Consider the following 21,803-nt stretch of genomic DNA (forward strand, 5'->3'; position numbering starts at 1 on the left):
CACAGCTCTGCTTCTGAGCTGCCCAGCCGGAGCTGCACGGTCAGCCAAGAAGAACAGGGACCAAGGACGGAAGCCTGAGGGGAGCGAGCCCCACCCCACCCTGCCCCAACACAGCCCACCCAGAAAGATGCAAGGAGTCATCCCCTGGGGGCTGACTCCAGGGTCCAGTTCGGCCTGACCGTAGTGTCCCTGATCCGGGGACCCACACAAGGTGCTAAGACCGAGATCTCAGCCAGGTTCTCCCACCCTGCGGCTACCAGACCTTGGAAAGTGACCTAGCTCTTCCAGGTGGCTGTCCTCATCTATAAAATGGTTACAAATTCACAGTGTTGCTCTGAGGATTCTGTGGGTTACTTCATGGAAATGACTTGGACTTGTACGGCAGTGCCTTAGAAAGTTAGCCTCCATCACCTATGATCGGATCCTGATCATCACAAATCTATGCTATTCCCTCATTGCCCATATGAACAGTATTTATGATCATTTTTATAATCAATTTCCAGGGGAGGTATCGGGGAGAACAGGCAGTTTTGGAGACCTCACTCTGATACATAGTATTTGTGTGACAAATTTGTCACACATACAGTATTTGTGTGAGTTTTTGGTGCGTTATTCTTCTTTGCAGCCTCAATTTTTCCTGTCTGTGAAGGGGCAGTGGCTAAGAACTGGGATTATTGGGAGGATAATGAGATAATGATTATGAATTACCTAGTACAGGGGCTGCACACTGCAGAGCGTGGTACATGGGGGCTCTTCCTTTCCTACCTGCCTGTGTGACCAGCTGTGTGGGCCTGGATGCCGTCTGGTGGTCAGTTTCTCTCTCCCTCTGGGTGTGGGTGTGGTTTCTGCAGCCGCGTCTTTGGTAGGTGTCCACGGGATGGAGGCTTGAGGCTTCCTTAGTTCCTGCCCCTGAGAGTGAGTCTTCAAGTACTGCCTCTCTCTCTTCTGGAACTGAGCTGCCTGGTCTTGAAGCCCCTAAATCCAGAGGTGGCCCATGGTCAGAGACGTAAGAGATCTGAGGTCATCCAGGCTCCCCACCAAGGGAAAGTGAGGAATGAGGCCTCAGTGTGTCTTGGTTTCCCCGGCTGTGATGTACACCAGGGCTGGTCCCCACAAACCTGTCGCCTGTGCTGTGTGTTGGTTCTGTGGCTTCCGAGTCCTTGTGCATTGCCAAGCTCTCCTGTCTGCACTTTGCTTACCCCCAGGACCCTCGCAGAGTCGTGTTCTACTCTAGAGTAGACGTTCATGAGAAAGAATGGGTGAATATGTATGCTCTGGGAAATCCTGTGTCTGGGTTAGGGGTGTGTGAGATAATCCCGCTGAGTATCTTTTTGTTTTGCCTTTGGAATGGAAGCTGAACATCGGAGTGAAATCACAGGCAAGTGCTCGAAACTGCAGACCTGGAAGGGGAGCAGAAGTGGCAAGAAGCAGTGTAAACAGACAGCAACAAGGGCCTCGGGACTCCTGGTCTTACCTCCTCGTTCGAATCTCTTCTCCCTGGGAATCAGATAAGGTGACCTGAACTGGGGTAGCACAAAGAGGTGTTTGAGATTTCTCCAGGTTGCAGGTACTGTCCCTTTAGTTAATAAGGTAGTAGTGCCTTGGCCTTGGTGGTTTTACCTGTCACTGGTGCTGCTCTGGCCCAGAAACAGAGCCCCATGCTTGGTTATGCAGTGGGCCCATACCACCCCAGGGTGTGCTATTCATGGTCATGGTCATCCTAAGTTTCTATCACCTTTCTCAGAATTTTTCAGCTGATGGCCATAAGTGGTCCTGAGAAAGCAAGGCCCCTTTATTTTATAATGCCTACAAGATCACTTTGTTGGCCAGTAAGGGGCTGTGAGATGGTGTATCCTCTTGCTCTACCCCTCAAGCCAGGCCAGCTTCCTCCCTGGTCCCCGCTCTGCTCCTATGGCTCCTCATTCCAAGTCCCCTGCACAGTACCATTTGTTTTCCCTCAACCCCACCCCCCGACCCCTCTTGCTTTCCTTCTGAGATTTCCACTGCAAGGATCGGGCAGGTCAAATCCATGGCCACTAGAGGAGGAGGCAGGGCTGTAGCTGCAAGTAACTGTAATGCACATTCAGTCTCGGTTCTCCCGAGTTGAGAGGGATGTGGAGGGGCTGAGTGACTCCCGGGATGGATTCACGTCCGACCTCTGCTCTTTCCTGTTTCTCAAGTCAGCACCCCTCCTTCCTCACACAGTCTCTCTTGTCCACTCCTCCTGGAGTTGGGGGAACGTCAACGCCTTCCCTTCCAGAAAGAGTGTCCAGCCTCAGTTTACACTACTGCAACTCTTGCCCTGTCTCCCAGAGAGCAAGGGAGGCTCTCTTCTGTGTGCATCTTAATGCCGGGACTGTGGGAAAGGAAGTCTTGGATGAGACATGCTGATGACGTGAGGAGGCGCGAGGCTCTGTCATGTGCTCAGGACTTTGCTTGTTCCCCAGGCTGGGATGTAGATAATTCGCAGAAGCAAAGCCAAACTAACGCAGGAAAGGTAATATTTCTTTTCTTTGACGGGCAGAGTTAGACAGTGAGAGAGAGAGAGAGTGTGAGAGAGAGAGAGAGAGAAAGGTTTTCCTTTTCTGTTGGTTCGCCCCCCAAATGGCCACTATGGCTGGCACGCTGTAGCCGGCGCACTGCGCCGATCCAAAGCCAGGAGCCAGGTGCTTCCTCCTGGTCTCCCATGCGGGTGCAGGGCTCAAGCACTTGGGCCACAGCAGAGAGCTGGACTGGAAGAGAGCAACCAGGACAGAATCCGGTGCCCCAACCGGGACTAGAACCCGGGGTGCCGGTGCCGCAGGCAGAGGATTAGCCAAATGAGCCACAGCGTCAACCTGGAAAGGTAATATTTCTAGATTGGGCACTCTGAGTGCTAAGGACTTGAGGCTCCAGGTCCTGGCACACCCTGATACTTAGAGCTTTTAGCCTTTGAGAAAAAGCACATCTTTTGGGAGGATCCTTCAGCTAGGAGCTAGAGACTTTGAGTCCTGGCTCTGTGACTTCTCTGCCTGAACCACCGTTAGTAGTGAAATACATTTTGTACATCAATTATGTTATCTGAAAAATGGGATTATAGTGTTGTCTAGAGAATTGAGGTTTTTTTTTTTTTTTTGAAGCTGAGTTAAGATAAAAAGATAAAGCATGAGAAAGAGTTTGAGGATTGTGAAAACATTGGGTGAAAAATGCTATATCCGTGGCAGGAATGTTTTTCTTTTCTTTTTTTTTTTTTTTTAAAGTAAATTTATTCTTTGAAGGAAAGAGAGGAAGAGGGAAGAGATGGAATGGAGTTTCCCTCAGTGGGAGAGCTGAGCCAGGTCCAGAGCTAGAGCCAGAAACACAATCCAGGTCTTCATTGCTGCCTCCCAGGGTGTACATCAGTGGGAAGCTGGAGTCAAGTCTGTAGGATATAGGATGTGGGCACCTTGACCTCTAGGCCAGGTGCCTACTCCCAGCAGTGATTCTTACCCTGTCTCCCACTCTCCCTCTCAGGCAGCAACATAATCCAGCAGTTCTAGATTGATTTTTCCCCACTAAGGATACATAAACATTATTTATGTTTGATAACTTTAATGTCGTTTAGTTCATCAAATTTGGTACTAAATATTCTGCTCATCCTGACCAGGTGTGGGCAGCACATTGGCTGCCCACTGGTGAAACCCACTGGCCCAGCTGGAACTAACTGGGTCAATCCTTGACCCTTGAAATGCCAAGTCTAGTATAAGGTGCAGGTGCCTGCTTTTGGCATTGTGCTACTAGTATCTCAGCCACTGCCCCCAAGTGACTCTGGCTTTCTCTGGTTCCCTTCCCTGTCCTTGTTAATTCTCATGGGTTAGGACTCCAGTGGGGACATGAGATTGGAACGCTGCAGCCCCTGGCTTCCTCCAGGTACGTACTTGTGGATGATATCTTTGTCCAGCTCCAGAGCCAGCTGCTAATGAACTTGGACTTCCCGGCTGGTGGAATGGTACCTCTGTGGAGAGGCTCTCTCTGAAAGAGCCTCTTACCTCCCCTAAAGAGCTGGGAACTGGAACCCAGTAGATGATAGCCTCATTTACTTGAACACTTCCCTCCTTTGATTTTCTACAGGGTCACTTGCCAAAACAAAAGACTGACTCCAAAGACAGAAATGCTCAGCATCCATGGATCTGTGGGTGCGACACAGCTGATGGAGTCTTCCCTACACTTTCAGCAGGTCGTGTCTGAATTATATAATAAAAGCATTTCTGAAGCAAATACTATTTGAGACTAATTTCTGGAGGCTCTTGGTGGGCAGAGCTGTGGTGTTCTTTTTAGTCTTAAAAAAGAAGACTTAAGGGGACGATGATGATATTTACTTTTCAAACATGGAGCAGGTGCCTTGGGGAGGAATTCCTGGGTGTGTTGATGGCTGCAGGGGACAGACAATTTGGAAACAGGAGAGGTGGGAGATAGGGGTTTGGGTTGGAAAATTGAATACTCCAATTCAGTGACTCCAGCCAGGCTGTACAGTGGAACCACATGGGAATGTTTTAAAAGAACAATTCCCATACCTCTCCCTAGATAATACCCACTCAGCTTGTCTGGTGTAGGGTCTGGGAATCTGTGTTTTTTGGGAGACCCATCCTATAATCAGGGAATCAAAATCACCATGGGATGGATGTGAGAAACTCTGTTTTTAAAAACTGCTTGCTTTCTGAGAGGCAGGCAAATTCCAAAAAGGATTGGCTAGCTCAAGATACTCCAAGAAATTTGGAGGCTGTCTTGGGGCAATGCACCCTGACTCTCACTGGAGAACTCCTGTAGCCACCTACACAGGTACTACGTGCAGGGAGTGCCTCACTCAGGGGTGGGGTGACTTAGGTGACCTCAGGGACCTTGTCTGACTGCATCAACAGCTAAAGCATCACTTTTGTGCTCCAAAGCAGTCTGGCTGATGTGAAGCCACATTGAGGTTCATGTCTGAGGTGAGTGGAAAGAGGTGATGGAGAGAGAGAGAGAGAGAGAGAGAGAGAGAGAGAGAGCTCCCATTTGCAGGTTTACTTCCCAAATGGATGAATCGGAGCAGAGCTGCTGGGGCTCAAACCGGTGCTCTGATATGGGATGTTTGTGTTGCAAGAAGGGGCTTATCCTCCTGTGCTAAAATGCCGAAGCCCCTGCACTGGTGATTTAGTTCCACAAAATCTTTTCCCCTGATTTAAGCCCCTTGCATCTAAGCATCAAGAAGCTTCCTTTTGCAACCATGTTTAGTGTGGAGCTGGGGCAAGAGGGGACAGAGGAAAATTAACAGTCCCCTCTGAAGAGCTGAGCCTAAGAGCAGTATTAGCTTCATGTGATGGGAGCCAGATCCTGGCCTGCAACCTTTCATTTAGACCAGGAACTGGGTTCCCTGGGCCTCTCACAGCCCCTGCTCCCAGCACCCTCAAAGGCCTTCGTATCTGTTCATTGTTGTTGGTGGACCACACATCTGTGGGAGTGGGGCAATAGGATTCGTCCATATTAGGAGGCAATGCACATAATCTAATCATTAGGGATTGCGAGATTCAAAAACAAAGAACAAACCATGGAAAACCTGGGTTTAAGTCAAAGCTTTGTATCTTTTTTGTCATGGGCCAGAGATCATGGACAAGTTCTTTGTCATCAAATGTCTCTGTTATGTTGGGGTAATAGTGCATCATTGAGAAATCAAAAGAGCTGGGTAAAAGTCTTTTTAGTGCTATGTGAGTGGCAAGAGCTAAAGAATTGTAAAGGGTGGTTATTGTTACGTAAACTCTGGTTTTGCAAGAATTACAGAAATCTGGTATCTGAGAGAAGAGGGTTTTATAAAATGTTTCTGACCTTTAATTTCGCAGGAAAAATATCTCTTTTTTTCCTGTAATTTTCCATTTGAATTTTAGATCTCATGTCTAAAGCTTTCCCAGCTGAGATATTTCTGCCAAATTTTAGATCACCTTAAAGTCAGCTACAATTTTGATTGGGATAATGTGGAATCTATAGATCAGTTTGGAGGAAATTGACATTTTGACAATACTCAATCTTTCTGTCCACACAGCAATCTATCTCTTGATTTGAGTTGTCGTCAATGTCTTTGAGCTATGTTTTGTACTTTTTTTTTTTTTTTTTACAGGCAGAGTGGACAGTGAGAGAGAGATAGAGAGACAGATAGAAAGGTCTTCCTTTGCTGTTGGTTCACCCTCCAATGGCTGCCGCGGCTGGCGCGCTGTGGCCGGCGCACCGCGCTGATCCAAAGGCAGGAGCCAGGTGCTTCTCCTGGTCTCCCATGGGGGTGCAGGACCCAAGCACTTGGGCCATCCTCCACTGTACTCCTGGGCCATAGCAGAGAGCTGGCCTGGAAGAGGGGCAACCGGGACAGAATCTGGCACCCCAACCAGGACTAGAACCCGGTGTGCCAGCGCTGCAAGGCGGAGGATTAGCCTATTGAGCCGTGGTGCCGGCTGGTTTGTACTTTTAAATGTATGGACATTGCATATATTTTGTTGGATTTGTTTCCATTTCATAATTCTGGTTTCTATCTTAAAATAGATTGTTTCTTAAATTTTTAACTTCTGGTTACCTAGAGCTAGGAAATAAAATATAAATGCTCTCTCAAAATTGTTGTTTATTTATTTTTATTTGAAAAATAGACACAGAGAAAGATCATCCATTCTCTGGATCACGTCTCAAATGCCTGCAACATCTAGGGATGGGCCAGGCTGAAGCTGGGAACCAAAAAGCCAATCCAGGTCTCTCAAGTAGGTGGCAGGGACCCAAGCACCTGGGCCATCATCTGCCACTTCCCAGGGTGCACATTTGCAGGAAGCTGGAATTGGGAGCAGAGCCAGGACTTGAACCCATGCATTTTTACATGGGATACAGGGGTACTAAGTGTTATCTTAAATACTTTGCCAAATGCCCACCTTCAGTTTTTAACTACAGAGCTTTTTTCTTACAACATATTTGTTCTAGTAATTTTGGGGGTGGGTAGAATTTGTAAGATTGCTTCCTACACAGATAATTATATTATCTCCATTTAGTGAACATTTTATTTCAGGAAATTTGTTTTAAATTCCACAATTTCATTTGGTTCTTCTTCTTTTTAAAAAAATCATTTCTATTTCTTTGCTGAGATTTTTGATGTTGTTATTGGCTTTGTGGACTCTATGTGCTTGTGCTCAGTTCTAGTAGTTGTAACAGCCAATTGAAAACCCTTTCTTTTCTAATGTCAACATCTGGGTTACCAGGGGGTCAGCCTCCATTTTGCTGTTTTACGTATGTCTAGTTATTTCCTGTTGTATCCAGGACATCTTCAGTGATTTGTTGTGGGCACTCTACATTTTTTTGGTTACATGCCACTGGACAGTTTTTCTTTATTTCAGCAGAAAGTTTAACTGGGATAAAATTCTGAGTTTTAGCTGGGTTAAAATTCTGAATTTTGTCTCCAACCTTGTAAGTAGTAGAAAACTTGTCTGATTCTACCCTTGCCTATGTTTCTTCACGTCTTCCCCATGCATGCAGAGTTCAGGGGACAGTGGAAGACTGGTCAGAACTAAGCGCAGAGCATAGGGCTCTTCATCCTCAGTCTGTTTCTTTTTGTGTTATACTTCACCCGCTTTTCTGTTGCGTTATGACCCTGAACTTGTCCTCTGGATTTCTCTCAAGCTTTAGCAGCCCCACTGCTGCTGATGGAAGCCTGTGTTCAGATACATCAAATGTAAAAATGGTACATTAGTCCAGTGCTACCCTCCCCTCCATGCAGTCTTAATTTCTTCCTGTTTCATTGTTCCTTTGGACCTTCATTTGGACATTTTTAAGACATTTCTCCCAGTTCATAGTTTTGTCTGCAGGAGGTTGGTCCCACAGGAGATGCTTGATCTTATTTTGAAGGAGAAAACTGCTCAGTTGGAGGATGGGAGTCCAAGACAGATGCCTATGAATGGCTTCAGAAACATGACATGAACAAGGGCCCATGTGTGTATTTATTGATCCTACAAACATGCGTTGAGCATCTGCTATGGGCAGGGTTCTTCAAAAGACAGAGCATTACATTGACTGTATACTTTCCGTAGTCACCCAGACCAAGAGCCAATTGGAGGAAACTGAGTTCAGAACAGAACCCAACAAAGCAAAGGTGAGCCACGATCAAGCTTTATGAAGGGAGATTAAAGTTGTCTACCTTTGTGCTTTCCTATTTGGCGCCTATTGGCCACTTAGATCTGTTGAATACTTGAACTGTGTTTAGTCTTGAATCAGATGTGCTCTAAGTACAAAATAAACCCCAGATTTTAAAGATCTATAAAAAAGAAAATTCAAATATCTCATTTATGTGGAAAAGCACTGATTTGGGTATATTTGGAGAAATAGATATATTATTACAATTCACCTGCTTATTTTTAGCTTTGTAATGTACCTATTGGAACATTTACTATTGCATATTTGCTCACATTATTTGTCTAGTGGACAATAGTAGCCTAGATCAGGGGTCAGGAAGCTTTTTCTTTTAAAGATCAGATCCTCAATATTTTAGATTTCACAGGCCATATGGTCTCTGCTATAACTGCTCAGCTCTGCCACTGAAAATGAGCATAGGAACCAGTGCTGTGATATAGTGGGTAAAGCCACAGCCTGCGGTGCTGGCATCCCTACGGGTGCCAGTTCGAGATCTGGCTGCTCCACTTCCAACCCAGCTCTCTGCTATGGCCTGGGAAAGCAGTAGAAGATGGCCTCTGCACCCGCATGGGAGACCTGGAAGAAGCTCCTGGCTCCTGTTTTCAGATTGGCACAGCTCTGGCCATTGCGGTCATCTGGGAAGTGAACCAGTGGATAGAAGACCTTTCTTTCTCTCTCGGCCTCTGCCTCTCTGTGACTCTGCCTCTCAAATAAATAAATAAATCTAAAAAAAGAAAGGGAGCATAAATAATACAAAAACAAAGGAATATGACTATAATACACTAAAACTTTATGGACATTGATATTTGAATTTTAGATAATTTTCATATGTTTCTAAACTTCATTCTTGTGATTTTTTTTCCTTTTGCCAATGGTGTAACAATACAGAAACCATCTTAAGACATACAAATTCAGGATTAGGTTTTGTCCTGTGGGCCATGGATTAGACCATCATTTTGATGGACCTCAGAAACAAGTTTATTTGGAAAGCATCATGTTGAATAAAATCTATGGAAGACTGGATCATTGCTTGTGATTCTTCACGGTCCTTGCATTAGGATTACCTAGCCATACCTTGTCCCTGATGACTTGTAGTTAGCAGAGTTGATGGGAGTGTATTTCTCATCTCAATGGTATTGAACTTGCATCAGCAGTGTGGAATGTAGGGAGAAGTGGGACTTGCATTGGCTGATGGGACGTAGGTTAGAAGTGGTGGTGTGCCAGGTACAGGTTGAAGCTTCCGAGGAATTGTATGTTTGCGCTCACCTTCTGTAGCAGAAGTCATAACCATGGAGCAAGCTTCCTCTGGATAGCTGTTGCCCTTTCACTTGGAAGCCAGAGCAGGCACAGTTGAAAGAGACCAGAGCCCAAGCTTCTGCTGAAGTGTGCCAAGCCCAGGCCGATCTGCAGCTTGAAGCAGAGCCACCTAGCCATGCCCAGAACAGAGCAGCAAATTCGTAACTGACCGGCCAACAAGAAAGAGAAATACTTACTGTTCTGTGTTCCTAGGAGTCTCTGTGTGTTCATTGCCCAGCATTTGCTGATCACTGCCTTTTCTACTTCCTTCCCTTTCACTGTATCCCACTGTGCACCTGTCAGCATTGCTGAGCACCCACCTGCCCATCAGAAGTGGCACATGGCTGCTGCACTTCAGGGTTTCTCAGCTTAAGGTATTGTTTATTTTGTGCTGACAATAGGAGAAAGACAGTCAGTTAATCTAGATGCAATTTAATTTAGAAATAGCTCAAATCTAATTTTACTCACTTCTTCATTCCCAGGTTACTCTTTCTGCTTCCTTTGGTTGTGTGTGTTTCAAATCATTTCCCACTGTTTATTTTTAATTTCTACTTTATTTTAATTATTTAATAGGTGACATCTGTGCAGTGCTTGTCATTCATTGAGCATTTATTTTCTGCTTATAGAATCATAAAAATATTTAGTCAGCTGCTTCAGCGGTGCCACCACTCTTCAGACTACAGACCATGGGCTCCTGTCTTCTCTGTCCAGGTGCACAGGAGGACATGATTCTCAGAGGTGACCAGGGTCCTCTGAAAAGCCCAGTAAGTGGCAAGTGAAGAAACGTGCCTTCTTTCAACTGGTCTTTTGAACAAATGTATGCCTTCTTAAATGCCCCTGGTTAGCATAAAGTACATGAGCTGCTTGGTTGCTGGTGTTAGGGTCCAGTGCTCAGGACTGTCCGTGTTTTTCCAAGCCAGATCACCTTTTGGGGCTGGGTCCACTGGACAGAATGGTCAAAATGTGGATCTGTAAGGCTATAGCTACTCACATTCGAGGGACCTGACTCTTGAAGCCACGTGAGTTCCAAGCTACGGATATCACAGAGAATAAAAGGTTGAAAGAGATGAAGAAGAGACTCCTAGAAGACAATTAATAATATAGTGAGGCCCAGCATCATCCCATCCATTCTGAAAGCATTTCACAGTTTTCAGTTTAGGAGGAACCAATCCTGTGATTTCTCTGCTAAAGTCTTTGAATCTAGAGGTCTCAGTCCTGTCATCCCTAAAATGGATTGGCTCAATTAGGCAATCTCTTAGGGCTTTGATATCCTGGGTATCGGATGAATTCCATATTCATAATCTAATTTGAATCACATCAAAAGTTGAAAATGTATGGTTTCATTTTTTTCTTATAATTTTCTAAAGGGGCTCACGTCCTGCTAACACTTTGTACCAAGTCTGTTGTGATTTTGAAAATGATGGTGCTAAAGATGCATTCTTTTGGAATAGGTGCTGAGGAAATGGCCCCTGGACAAGAACCATGTTACAGTTATACCTGCCACTCACACCCAGGGAGAACCAGTGTGTAGCATTAGTTAGCTGGTCCTCTAGCGCTGTCTGAACAGGACTTGACCAGGGGAATGGGAAGAGCCAGCGTTTGGGGAGGGACATGGGAGTGAGAGTGTATTTGGTTGGGTTTCAGGGGGAAGGGGAATCCACTGGGGGAGAACCTATGGAGTTGTCTGGGGCTCGATATTATTCCTTAGAGCCCAGCAGTGAGGTTTCCAGACAGACCAGAACAGTCTGCCCTAGAACAGATGGCAACTGAGCTGGGAAGATGATGCACAGGAAACAGCAGGAACAAGCAAGAGGGACTCTTGCCTGGGCTCCCAGCCTCCACTCCTAGCCCTGTACAATCTGTTCTGTTCTCCACAGAGCAGCCAGCATGAACACTGCAAAACTTACATCAGACTACGGCTTCCCTCAAAATCCTTCAACAGCTTTCTTCCACGTGGAGAACAAAGCCAGTCACTCTGTATCACCCACAGGCCCTCCTCCATCGAGCTGTCTCCCCATCCCGACTTTGCACCCTCCCTGCCTCCTTCTTGCTTGCTGTTTTACACTCCTCAGGCCTTCCCTTTGTTCATTTGATGTACTGTGCAAACTCCCACCTCGGCCTTGGCACTAGGTGCGTTTCCCCTGGAAGCTTCTTCCTTCAGAGGTGTAATGGACCTCATTTCTCACTTCATTCAGATCTCTGCCCAAAGCTCATATCCTCAGACCATCAGTGAGTGCCCGTCCCTTGATGTATGTCCAGCTGTGCTTTCCTTCCAGCCCATACCCCTGCATCATCTAGTGTGTGTGCTTACTACTTCCAGTTACTGTGTCTCCCGCATCAGAACATAGGATCCTTGTGGGCAGGAGCCTCAGTTGCGTTTCTCTCTGCTGTACACTCAGTGTCAACAGCAGCCCCTGATATATCACACATCTTCAATATAGAGGGCTGTGTGCGTGACACGTGGTGTTGATGTCTCCTTGTCAGGCTACAGCCTATACATGCCTGAGAGTACTTGGTTTGTTGAAATTTCATCCTGCTGGTTGACCATTTGCACTGACTAGATAGGTAGGTAGATACATAGATAACTTGCTGTACTGATTCTGCACAGATATATGTAGTATGGAAGAATGAATGGAAGAATTCATCTTAATATCTTACTATTTATCACATGAAGAACTAGACAACAAGCCAGTCTAAGGAATTGCTTCTGACTTTTGAAGATGTTCTAAAAGTGAGCTGGGGAGAACAACTTCTACAAGGTTTCAGGTATGGCTTGTATATGTGACTCTGTGTGTGTGTGTGTGTTTAGGAGAAGTTACTCATTGAAGAAAGTCAGAGCTAGGTGAATCCTGATGTTCTTCAATGTCTTGCAGCCATTTCTAGTCCCTCACTTTTTTTTGTTGTTTAAAGATTCTACTTATTTATTTGAATGGCAGAGTTAGACTCAGAGAGAGATCTTCCATCTGCTGGTTCACTCTCCAAATGGCCACAACGGCTAGAGCTGGGCCAACCCAAAGCTAGGAGCCAGGAACTTCTTCTGTGTCTCCCACATGGGTACAGGGACACAAGTACTTGGGCCATCTTCTGCTGCTTTCCCAGGCACATTATCAGGGAGCTGGATTGGAAGTGGTGTGGCTGGAACTTGTACTGGTGCCCATATGGGATATGGCGTTGCAGGTGGCTGCTTAACTCGCTATGTCACAGCACTGGCCCCTAGTCCCTCATTTTCACCTGAAAGCATAATTTTAACTTCTTGTTGCTTATGGTTCTTTTTTAAAGTTGTATTTCTACTGCTCTGTCTTGTATTACTTGTGTCTGGAATACATATTTAAACAGGAAATCGAACATTGGTATCACTGATGCACCCGAACATGCAATCGATGCTTCCAGGCTAGATTCTTTATTCTTAAAAGATTATGGCTTATAGCAGATGCAGTCAGAGAAGGTTTCCTGGAGGAGGCTAGACTTGAACTGGACTAAGGTGCAGTTCTGAGGTTCTGCTTCCACACTCTTGGGGATACATGTCCAGTGAGCAATGACACCTGCCACAGTGCAGGTCCCCTGGACTGCTGGAGCCTTGCCTCCACCTGCTTTACCCTCACCCCTCATGCTCTAAGAAGGAAGGGAGAAGTCACACAAACCCAGCAAACTTCAGTCGCATCCAAGTTTGTTTAGACTCCAAAAAGATGTAGACTAATAAAGCGGGGGCTTGGAAATATAACAGATAAATTGGGAGCAAATGTTGGAAAAATGTTAAAAGTAAAAATTGTTAAAATGTGATAGTAGCAACATTTTGAATTTCTGTTTTCTGTACTCATCACGTCATTTAACCTGTTTTGAGCTGGACATGGGCAATTATTGTACCTCTTCTCTGGGGGATCTAGGAGCGTTGGGTAAAAGCAAGTGGTATTGATAAAGGATCTTACGATCCAGTGTGGGGAGGATGCCCATGGAAAGCTGAAGCCTCTGAATGGCCAAGGTCAATTTAGTCCCAGGCCTTAGAAAAGCTTGGGTCTTAAATGATACATGTGGAGGGCTGGCGCCATGGCTTACTTGGTTAATCCTCCACCTGCAGCGCCAGCATCCCATATGGATAGCGGGTTCTAGTCCCAGTTGCTCCTCTTCCAGTCCAGCTCTCTGCTGTGGCCTGGAAGGGCAATAGAGGATGGCCCAAGTCCTTGGGCCCCGGCACCCACATGGGAGACCAGGAAGAAGCACCTGGCTCCTGGCTTCAGATCGGCACAGCGCCGGCCATGGCAACCATTTGGGGAGTGAACCAACAGAAGGAAGACCTTTCCCTCTGTCTCTCTCTCACTGTCTATAACTCTACCTGTCAAATAAAAAAAAATGATATATGTGTGTTCTTGTGTATGTGTGCACTTGAGACTTAATCATTTAATTTCAAAACCTGTAGGAAACAGGGAAGGAATATTAGTCCTTGAAGCCTATTTGAGAGTCTAAAATTGTGCCATCTAAAAAAGACCCTTTATTTACACCATCTTTGCCTTTTAAAGGTATATTGTATAGTCAGCTGTCTTGGTAAGCTGTTTTTCAGGTAAAGAATATTAACATATTTGGCTTGGTTTCTGCAGTTTCTCAGTGCTGCAACATCACAGAATAGAGGCTGCCAATCATTTATGGGGCTGCTTGGATGAAGGCGTCTGATGGAGGCAACAGTCTGTAACGGAACAAGGTGCCTGTGAATTTGCGACTCTCCTGAGGCCTGATGGGTTTTCCCAGAGAGGGTTGCAGAGCTGCAGCTCTGGCAGCTCATCCCCCGGGCATGCAGGTAGACTAATTAAGCTGCTAGGCTCCTTGGAGTAATGTCACCTGTTCTTTCCTTGTGTGGCTGTAGAAGGGTGAAAAGCCACATGGGGTCTGTCAGTGTCATGGGGCTCATGCCAAATCCCTTTGTTTTTCTGCTCCAATAATGTTGTCAACTCTTGGGGTCTTTTTGAAGAAGCCCCCTATGAAAAGGGCTCATCTTGGCTTCCTGGGTTCTGAATAAGCTATGAACTGAAGAGTTAAAGTGTTTTGTTGGAGGTCATGGGCACCGTCCAAATGGGCTTTTTAATTCTAAGTCCAGAACTCTGCAGCTTCATCCATCCACTCCAGGCAGCACTGAGAAGGGCACAGCTCTGCAGAGAGCGGGCTGTTCTGGGAGAACTCTTGCTCCCCGTGGACTGACTGGCTCCCACAGCAATGAATCCAGAAATCAGCTGGGCATCCTTGGTTATTTTGCTCTAATCCACTAACTAAATAGGTGGTAGGAGACCAAAGCCTCTGAACCGTGGAGTTCCCTCCACTTGGACAGAGACAGTAGGAATGGAGACAAAGTGTCCTCTGTTCTTAAAAATCGCCTGGAGCAGGGAGGCCGCCCTTGCTGGAAGACCAGGCTCTCAGTCCTGTCTCTCCTACTCCCTCTTCTCTGCAGCCTCCTTCCTGTTAATGCAGAGCTGCTCCAACTCTAACCTACTGTGTTAAACATCAGTGCCCATGTACCAGAGGCAAATAGAGGGAGGCAGAGCAGGAAAGTGGCTCTTAGACCCTCTCTCTGCTGTGTCTCTCAAGGCCTCTGCCATGCCATGGACTAAGATTACCTCCCATTTACAGGAAGGTATCAGTCTTCTAAGGGACCTCCTGGAATTTTCTGTCCCACACTGTAATTCACACTGCATGCTACCACTGGACTAATGTTCTGAAAACACCACTCTTACGGAGTCACTCAAACTCTCTAAGTCTCCATTTCCTCATTGCAAAATGGATATGTTTATGTTTTCCCTGCTTGGCTACCTCACATTGTTGTTGAAAGGATCAAAAAAGACCACGGTGGAGAAGTGCCCTGGAAGTTGAAAAGCACTGTGTATGTGGGAGGGGACCCACTCATCGGAAGGACCCCCTGTCTTCCTGTTGCTGTCAGACCAAGTTTTCACGATGGGGCTCAGCGTTCAAGGTCAGAAGTAGGCGTGTTCTAGACCCCTCTTCCACCCTTTCCTTGCAATCCTGGCTGTTTGCTGTCCCGAGCACACCCTCTGGGAAGTCTTCCCTGACTACTCCTGTTGGCATAGCTGAGTTCTTACAGGTTCTCTGGTTAGACTAAATGGTTTTTAGTCATGGCCACGTGATGGAAATACTCAGAGAGGTGTGACATGGTAGTGATGCATGTATCTCATGCAGTTGAACTGGAGTTGAGATCTCTTGGAGTGGGATCAGAACGGCCGGCCATGTTTTCTGAAAGCTCCCTGCTGACACTAAGATACAAAAGGGTCCACTTGGAGGGCCATGGGGTCCACATGCAGATGCATACCTTACATTCCTCACTGAATCATGTTGTTCACAAGAGGGCAACTTCCCCTGCAAATCACTGCGAATTTTTCTTGCTCCACTTCCTCCTTCTCCCTTCTGCAGTGTTTGTTGCCTCTGTGGGACACGTCTGGTTTCTACGGGCTGTACTTAACTGAATCTGCTTCAGGTCACATTCAGCTGCACCTGAGTGTGAACTCAGCAAGGTCTGGCCCATGCTGCCTGGTGAGCTCTGGCATGAGTTCTGTCTCTGTGCGCCAGTGGGATTCAAATGAATCGGGGGTGCATGGTGAGCTGGTGAGGGTCAACAGGAAGTCTGTTTGTTCAGGGACCCTCGAGCATCTTTCTTAGGGGGCAGGATTGATGTTTCTGCGATTGTGGGAGTCTGGAAGCAGCAGAAGTAGATATTTAAACCTAAGCATCCAGAACGGATATTAGGAGGCCATGATAAGGCACTTTTTATGCAAAATAAATAAATAAATAAAGTAAAATAAAAAGAAAATCCAAAGCAAATTAAAATAGAAAAAAAAAAAAAAACCCTCCCTGATGGGTACCTGCGTTCCAGGCTTGGTTGAGGACGAGTGCCCTTTAGCAAAGCCCTGCAGTTGGCCCCTCATCAAACAGCACTCACCGACCTCCCACATGCTCCGAGCCCCTTGTTCCAGGAAGCTAAGTGGCGTTTCTTTGTGGGATTTATGGTTTCCATTGTGGAAGGGCGCCAGCAGCACGTAGAGCTCAAGAATGGGATTCCTATTTTCAACACAGACATTTGCAATTACATTTAATTCCCAGACACCAGGCCCACATGCACACCGGGAGACACCGTGCCTGTCTGTGATTATACACCCACTCAAGTCCGCCCTTCCTGTGTGGGGGTTGTTTTTGTTATGATAATTCTTTCAGCCTGACCCACTCTGGGCAGCTTCAGGTTGCTTTCAGTTTTCATGGATGCTCTAGTTTCATTGCTGTGGTTCTTTTGTGCAGATGCTAAGCATTCCGGGCTGGGGCGGCTGCATTTTTCCTGTCTTCCTGAGGCTCTGATGCACTTGCTCCTCTGGTCTCTTGGGGCTGTCCAAGTGCTGTTGCTTTAGGATAGCTCCATTCCTGGTTCCTAAAATGCCTTTCTCTGTTGAAAAAAAAAATGCCGATATGACTGGATTAGGTTGCTGATGCTCCTGGACATCTGGTATCTTCTCACACATAGGAAATCTCAGCCTGTCTGTTGGGCTTCATATCTACTCTTCCCTATCACCCTTTACATCTCACTCCTAATCAGTGGTTTGGCATAAACTCAATAAAAGGCTTGGCTTGAGAGACACACTGTTGGCAGTGACTAAGGCAGCTTCGAATGTCAATGGCGCCTGTTACAGATATCTTTCCTTGCTTCTACCTGGACTACTCATATCCACTAAGTACTTGGTTTTGAGGGCTAGCAGTCAGTGTCCAGTCATGAATATGGCACCATAGTTTGTAGTGTGGTCATCTTCGGGTCTGATCTCAGTTCAGCAGTGGAATTCAAACATCTCATCTACAATTGGTAGACTGGTGAGGTGGGTCAGACAGCAAGGGCAAGTTGTTTTGGTTTAGTGAACAGATCCCAGCTGTGGTCAACCAGTCTCTTTGTGACCTGTGTTTGCATGGATACTCTTCATTTGTCCTGGCATTGCATGTGCCTGGGGGTGTGTATGGGCTGCAGTCATCTTATGGCACCTGCTGCATTCCAGAAGCATGCTGGGTAGCAGGGGAGCATTTTTACATTCGTAGGTGCTTTTTACAGCTGACCTTTATTTCAACAATGTCTCCTCCCTTTCTCAGGGTCAGTTGGCATGTGTGTGCTGACTGCAACCCTTGTTTCCTGGTACTGGAGGTTGTCAAGGACACCTGGTTTCTTCCTGTTAGGCACAGAAAGAGAGGCACAAGGGGCCGTGGGCGCAGCAGTGAGCATCTGAGTCTCGTGGAGATGTTTCAGCGAGTGTGCTGGGAAGACATATGCTTGCTGTTATTTTTCCATAGTTGGGAACAGAGCCAGGAGCACTTTATTTCATTCATTCTTTTGTTCAGCATGATTTAGGTTGCTACTGGGTGTCTTTTCCATGTTTGCAGATCCATGGGGGGTAGGGAAGACAGAGTTTATGACACCTCTTCCTTCTTTCCCAGGAGACAACACATGCAGAAGGACACAGACACAAAGACATACAACACGAGTGAGGAGATCACAGCCCCAGATGCCTGATGCTTGTTCAGCTGGGCAAAGGGTGCTGTCAGTCTGGAGAGCCGATCCTCCAGGTGAGGCCAGGATCAAGGCTTCGGCCCCATGTTCTTTCACAGGCTGAGCCTAGCTGGACACACTGTGCACGGAGATCAGCACAAAAAGGAAAGGAACTATTTGTGTTTGTGTTGAGTACCAGGGATTTGGAATGGAGAAGACAGGGGTCCATCTGTTTTGCATCCATGGTGCAAGGCTCAGAAGTGTCTTCGATGACTGTCTTTTGAATGCATCCTACAGTGTCTGGGGTTCAGGCCCAGAAAAAAAAGATACATTTGTTGCACATAAACATTGTTTTCTGAAATAAAAACAATGGCTTCATTTACCCAGTGCCATGTGACTCAGCAAGAGGCCTCACTTCCACCCAATTTTGTGCCAGCAGGGATCCTAACAGGAGGGGAGATGGGGGAAATGGGGAATTCATTTGGAGGACTGAGATTTAGATCAAGGCTGGATTCATGAAAACATTTCTGTTGGGTGTGGGGGCAGAAGTCTCAGCTGAACCACAGCTGAGGTTAAGTCATGCCTGGGGTTCTGCACAAGAGACTTCAAGGGTAAGTGGCCTGATGCACGTGCGGCCCCTCCTGCTTCCCCACTGAGCAGATAGTTACTAGGAAATCAGGAAGGAGGAGGGCAATTTCTTGGACTGAATTAAAAAGCCATTTTATTTATGTGAAAGGAAGAAGGGGAAGAGAAAGGGAGAAACACAGAGAAAGAAACAGAGACAGAAATCTTCCATCTGCTAGTTTACTCTTCAATTGCTCACAACAACAAGGGCCAGGCCAGGCTGAAACCAGGAGGAGCTAAGACTTCCGTCTAGGTCTCCCATGTAGGCGTCTGGGATCCAAGGATCTGAGACATCACCTGTTGCCTCCCAAAGTGTGTATCAACAGGAAGAATGGATAGAGAGTAGAGTCAGGACTTGAACCCAAGCACTCTGATAAAGGATATAGAAGGTCCAGGCAAGGGTCTGTACCGAATGCCTGTCCCAGGTTACATTTTTGATGGATCCAAGTGTCCTGGGAAAGAAAGGGGAGACTCATCCCCCTCCCCTCCTCCACCCGCACTGGGAAGTGAGTCTCTAAGAGGTATCTAGTTTGTGATCTTTTATTCCCGCATGTAATCTGTCTGGCTGTAGCTTTTAGAAATCACTTCTATTTAATGCACTTAATTGCTGAGATTGCTGTGGGTTTGCTGCAGTTTTTTAAGAAAATCTGTACAGGATGTGGAAAGATTGACAGTAAGATGTTTATCAATTGAAAATCATCTTCACAGATGCACAGACCCAGTTTCAGCTTATAAATACTGAATTCAGAGGCCCAGGAAATGGTTGAGAGGCTGTTGATGTTTTCATTTTTCATGGATGGAAAATAATGGAAATAATAATCATCAATATGAACTTTTGAATACTGACAATACATTATAAGCACTCCGAATTTTACATCGCATTGAACAGGCAAAAGTGGAGAAATTGAAATTTTGCTCCTGGGGACCCTGTGACTCCAAGGACTTGGTCCTCTCTGCTCGTGGCAGTCATCCATGCCCAGTCCAGTCAAAAAAAGTTCTGGAAAGTTCTGGAATGATTCCTCCTCCTGAGCTCCTGTTTTGGGGAGAATCCTGCTGGGATTTTCAGTTGTCATTCATGGCCCACCTTAGGAGGAACCTGAATGTGAGAAGTTATGGGGGCCTCTTGTCTGGCAAGTGAGCAGAACTGTCACTGACTCTCAGGCTTGAGAAAGTTGGAGCTGCCAAGTGGAGAAATGACCATGGCAGCTACAACAAGCAGGCCTCTAAAGCTTGGCCCGGTTCCCCAGCTGCCACACCTGACCATTTGTTACTGTGCACCTAAGGACAAGTTTCCTTTCTTATTTGCAGTTCCTATTATATGAGCTTACTGACCTTTTCCTAGAGACATCTGTATCGTTTCTTACAGAAGTCAAAGAAGTGACTTGGCCATTCATTCACAGAGTTCTCTCACCCTTCAGTGAGGTATCATTGCAGAGTGCTCTGAACTGAAATGTTCCATATATAGCATCCGTATCGGCTGGGAGGGGATGGGATGCCATCCGTTAGGGGTCAGCAGATCTGCAGACTATGTCCAGACAATTTTGTCAGTGGAGGCTCTTTGATGATCTTGGAGAAATTCCACCTCTCAAAGGGCATTTGGAAAAGTCCGAGGGGTCTTTGGTTGACAAGATTACTAGGGCAGGATGGGTCTTGTATGTGAATTGTTCCTCATCCTGCATGAATCTCAATAGTCTCACTGAATATGAATGTAAATGAAAATGCTTTTGACAATTAGCTGAGCCTAGATCCTAACTGTTCCACAGAGAACACAAAATGTTTGGTGCACAATTTCAATAAGTACTGGCTCTCCCAGAGAATGTATCCACCGTGTAAACTGAGAGGATTGTGTTTCATTGTGTTCTGGAATTTACCAAAAATTATTTGCATCATTCTGATCATGGCAAATCATGATCGCCCATGGGAATGCCTCTCAGAGTATCCGGTTGCCCTACAACCCACCAGTAGCAATCTGCACTTGAAGCTCTCTAATTCCTGGTGAGTCTATGCAAAGACACAAAGCATCTGGTCACTTTGTAATGTCATCTAGGTTAGTCATCATTGTGAGCTTTTACAGATTGAAAAAATGGATTTTGTCATATTTCCTTTTCCATGTATTTTCCCACAACTTTATATTTAAGGCATTATATTTTTTGTTTTTGCAGGTTGTTGCTTGGTGCTTCTTTTACCTAATTAGACAGTGATGTTGTGATACAAGGTAAGGTTATACTTTGTTTTGCCCACAACTTTACCAAGAGTTATTTACCATTTTGAAAAATCAACTCCCTGATATAAACAGTGCTCATGATCATTCGAATCACAAATAGAAGACACTTGAATCAGTCTGCATTTTCATATGTCTTTGGTTATGATGATTCTTCCAAAATTAGGTGTGAACATCTGATGATTTTATTGCTTTCTATAGTCAAGCTCATTCACATATTGAGATATATATTTTTAAAAATTGCTTGCTTATTTATTTATTTATTTGTTTATTTATTTTCATCTACTTGAAAGGCAGAGTTAGAGCAAGACCAAGAGACATTGGTTCACTCCTCAAATGCCTACCATAGCTAAGACTTGACTAGGTAGAAGCTGGGAGCCCAGAACTCATCTGGGTGTCCCACATGAGAGGCAGGGGCCTAAGCAATTGAGCCATAATCTGTTGTTTTGAATGAATTAGCAGGAAGTTTGATTGTAAGCAGAGTAGCTGGGACTTGAACTCGGCACTTTGATATGGGATGCATGCTTTCCAAGTGGCAGTTCAGCCTGCTGTGCTACAATGCGCATCCCACAGTGTATATTTTATTGAAAATTATTTCCTTTCATCTCTTCTTTAACTTATGGTTAGGACATGATATGTCCATTTTTAAGATGATGTGTGAGGAATGTGTTGTTCATGATTTTAATATGAAGGATAGCAAAGGGGCATCACTAAAAGCTTCTTCTAAAGGGAGAGCAGTGACTCTCAGATGGCTCTGACGTGAGCACTGCGGGAAGCCAGTTTTCCCAGCACCATTTGTTGAATAGACTGTCCTTGCTCCAGGAATTGGTTTTAGATCCTTGATCAAATATAAGTTGGCTGTAGATGTTTGAATTGATTTCTGGTGTTTCTATTCTGTTCCATTGGTCTATCCATCTGTTTCTGTACCAGTACCATGCTGTTTTGTTTATAACTGCCCTGTAGTATGTCCTGAAATCTGGTATTGTGATGCCTTTGGCTTTTCAA

The 21,803-nt window shown here is 45.7% G+C and overlaps 1 long non-coding RNA gene across 6 annotated transcripts in view; it reads left to right on the forward strand.

Annotated features, from left to right (window-relative positions):
• Window positions 1-21,803, forward strand: part of LOC103347828 (uncharacterized) — a 227,207-nt gene that overhangs the window by 25,104 nt on the left and 180,300 nt on the right. For 5 of the 6 annotated variants that reach the window (XR_016230511.1, XR_016230510.1, XR_016230507.1 and 2 more), the window contains exon 3: window positions 20,740-20,792. This is a non-coding gene — a long non-coding RNA (uncharacterized LOC103347828). Of the gene's footprint in view, window positions 1-17,901; window positions 18,031-20,739; window positions 20,793-21,803 lie in introns of all 6 variants that reach the window. The other variant, XR_016230509.1, reaches the window with a different exon arrangement.

The sequence above is a fragment of the Oryctolagus cuniculus genome, chromosome 2, assembly GCF_051225735.1.
Source record: "Oryctolagus cuniculus isolate XC-2025 breed Fujian yellow rabbit chromosome 2, ASM5122573v1, whole genome shotgun sequence".
Taxonomy (NCBI): domain Eukaryota; kingdom Metazoa; phylum Chordata; class Mammalia; order Lagomorpha; family Leporidae; genus Oryctolagus; species Oryctolagus cuniculus.